General features: G+C 49.1%; 1 protein-coding gene across 3 annotated transcripts in view; it reads left to right on the top strand.

Moving 5' to 3' along the window:
- Nucleotides 1–830: 830 nt before the first annotated feature.
- B3GAT1 (beta-1,3-glucuronyltransferase 1) overlaps nt 831–3,404 on the top strand; it is a 74,192-nt gene continuing 71,618 nt past the window's right edge. For 2 of the 3 annotated variants that reach the window (XM_087875913.1, XM_087875912.1), the window contains exon 1: nt 831–1,482. The gene's annotated coding sequence lies outside the window, so the exon portion shown is untranslated. The remainder of the gene's footprint in view (nt 1,483–3,404) is intronic. The other variant, XM_060693566.2, reaches the window with a different exon arrangement.

Genomic DNA, 3,404 nt, shown 5'->3' with positions numbered 1-3,404 from the left:
TGAAGAGGAAACTCAAATACTTTGGCCACCTAATGAGAAGGAAGGAAGGACTCACTGGAGAAGAGCCTAATGCTGGGAACGATTGAGGGAAAAGAAGAAGGGGACAGCAGAGAACGAGGTGGCTGGATGGAATCACTGAAGCAGTCGGCGTGATCTTAAATGGTCTCCGGGGGATGGCAGAGGACAGGAAGGCCTGGAGGAACGTTGTCCATCGGGTCGCAATGGGTCAGACACAACTTCGCAACTAACAACAACAACAACAAATTGTACTAACCCATCCTTGCTAAGTCAATGGAGTGACCAGGCACAGTGCAAGAACAAGAACAAACAGGAAGCAGGATTTCTACCAGGAGAGCGATGACTTCTTGCCAAAAATGAAGAATGGAAGTTCAAAAGCTTCGGCGCTTCTCCAGAGTCGATGCCTGAAGCTTTCAACCATGCCAGCCTTAGACCATTGGCCAGCCTTGAACTTCGCTAGCCATGGGGGAGTTTTCCAAGCTGGCCTCCAACCTCACGCTTCCCCCCACCCCGAGCCCAAGGTTTCCCCCTCCCCATCCCTTCCTCTCTTTTGCTCCTACAGTAGTTGCCACTGCTGTCCTTCTTCCTAGGGCTGTTGGTGGCGTTAGCATTTCCTACCAACTCCAGCATGCAATAAGGTCAGCGGGAGATGCTATGACAAATCGGCCAGCAGAAACCAATTTGGCGAGGGGACCTCGGGGAGGCTGGCGTGGCTCGTCTTCCCTTCGCTAGGAGAAATGCCCCCCCTGCTTAAGTGCAATAAATTGGTACAGGCCATTATCAGCATCAGGAGAACCTCTTATTCTCCAAGGGGGTGGGGGCCAAGGCTTAAGGAGAGCGAAGCCCCATCAGACACAAATGTGAAGCCAGCATCAGCCTCTTTTTTTTTTCCCTGCTCCCTCCCACTGCCCTTTCCCTCCCCCTTCCTCCTTCATTCTCTCTTCCTCTCCTCCTCAAGGCTCTCTTCCTCGTTCCTTCCTTCTTTCCTTTCTCTCCGAAGCCGCTCTTGTTATTTATTTATTTATTTCTCCCCTCCCTCCCTCCCTTCCGAGGCAAGCCAGCGCCAAGGCAGGGTTCTTTACAAGAAGACAGCAAACCATGCAGAAGAGAGAAACTGTGATGCTGTGATATACAGATACAGTATATATTTGATTTTAATCCTCCTCCTCCTCCTGGTTATTGCTCGGAGGTGGAAAGGGAAACGGAGAGGGGGAGATTGCTTGGGAATTTTTTTTCCCCCTCCTGAAAAAAAAAAAACCCAACAACAACAACAAAAAAAACCCCACAACCACAACCTACCCCCCCCCCCAAAAAAAGGCAAGGCAAGCAAGCAATGGGAAGGAGCCATTGGGAAGAACCTCGTGCGAGACGATGTTTTGAATTGTGCCTCTGTTTTCAAGGATTAAAGGATGAATAGGCACGGCTGCGATGAAGAGAGAAGGCGATTCAGGCTCCCCGAATAAGGTACCTCTCTCTTTCCCTCCTCTCCTCTCCTCTCCCCTCACCCCAACCCTTCCTCCCCCCCCCCTTTATTTCTTTTGCAGAACTAGACACAGATCCTTTATGCTCCGGGAATCCGTCTCTGGAGATGGGGGTGGAGGGTTGGGGGGCAAGAGAGACAGGAATGAGAGAATAGACTGGTCTTAGATTGAAAAGATGCGATGGGTTCCCAGTGACCCAGGCTTTGGGGAAGGAGCTGGGGGTGGGGAGGGTTTGAGGGCGCTGCTGTTGAGCTCTCTGAGCTATTGAGGAGTTGCTAGGGATGAAGCCAATGGCATCTTCATTGTTGAGTTAAGACCCCTTTCCCTTGCTGCCCCCCCCACCCCGCCCTTGGAACCAGACCGAATATTCATTCCCCCATCACCACCACTACTTCTCCATCCTTTCTCTCTGCCTTGGACTTGGGTGTTCTTTCCCTTTGACCGTACCACGTTGCTAGTCTTCCTTCTCTCCCCACCTCTGTCCACCTCAAATGGTCTCGTGGTGGGCAACCGTTACAGACGTGCCATGGACAAAGCACTGCAGCCTTCTGACACCCCACCCCACCCCACCACCACCCCCACACACCCGCACGGCACACACGCAAACACAGGTCAATACAGGCATGGCATTCTCCGATGGCAAGGGAGAAAGGAAGAGAGGGTTTGCCCCCTTCCCCTTTGGTTTGTTCCTTGGGGTGGGTAGGTGGGTGAAGGAAGGTTTCCTTCTTGCATTTCTTCTTGGTCTTGCCACCTTTCTTTCCGGTCTCTCACCCAACTCCTGGACCAATTGAAAAATGGGGGAAGCATGATCTTTTTGCCAAAGGGAGAATGGGAGGTAGAAAGTCTTATTTTGGGGGGTGGGTGGGTGGGTGGGGAGGTATGGAAAGAGACATCTTTCTCATGCTGCAAATCATACTTTGGTGGTTGGGTCTCTGTGTTAGGGATTGGTCTTTCTCCTGGAATCTGGGGTCTCAGAAAGAATGGACAACTGGACCGGGAAAGATTAACAGGGGGCAGCCTTTGATCCCGAGCCAAATTTGGAGGAATGAATGATCAAGTCTCATTTGTTTCATGACGCTTTGACTGTCTAGGTCCTGTAGCTAGCCAATGTGTCTGAGGTCTTCTCAAATCAGTGGAATAGCTCAAGTTATTCTGTGGGTGTTCATGTGTCGGGCTGGAAAAACTCAACCCTTTGACTTTTGGAAGAACAAAAGGTTTGATTTCTCAGTTCAGGAGAAGCAACAACTGCGACTATCACCTCGGGGGAGGGGTGGGTGGGACAAAATCCCCAAGTGACAGAATCCACCCTGGAAATGAACAGAGAGGTCTTTTGCCTCTCTGGATCCTATTTTACTTGCACTTTCCTAAGCTGTCAATCATGGGAAGATATCAAAACAGCTAAATCCAAGGCACCGACTGTGCGTTTGGGAGAACTTCCGTATCATTTGGATAGTTCTGGTCAGGGGAAATGCAGTGGAACTATATATGTGGACATCTGGGCTGTAACGGAATTTGGTAGGATGATTAATTTTAGCACATGTTTGGGGCTGTTCATGCCAAAGGATGGTAGTTCAGTCATCGGCATTTTCAGAGGGAACCCTAAAAAAAATTTTTTTAAAAAAGGAAAATTAATTGGAACTCAAGTAGGGAAAGCCATCTTGAGTTAGATAACCTAAGTTCTGAATTAATCCTTAATATTGTTTCCTTTCCTTTGAAAGAATGAGTGGCTTCGCTTTTATCTCAGAATCGAATCCATCCAAGAAGTCACATCTTAATCGCGTTGCTCTTTAGAGGTGGATAGATACAAAATCAATAAATGTTACTGTCTTTTATAGGACTGGCTTGTACAAGAATAGTAGGGAGGCTTGTTCATTGCCCAAGGTGTTCACAAGATGAAATCTTGGC

Source organism: Pantherophis guttatus, chromosome 9, assembly GCF_059756535.1.
Source record: "Pantherophis guttatus breed Tessera chromosome 9, ASM5975653v1, whole genome shotgun sequence".
Classification (NCBI taxonomy): domain Eukaryota; kingdom Metazoa; phylum Chordata; class Lepidosauria; order Squamata; family Colubridae; genus Pantherophis; species Pantherophis guttatus.
Note: the sequence above shows the minus strand (reverse complement) of the source record. Positions and strands in the feature narration are given on the sequence as shown.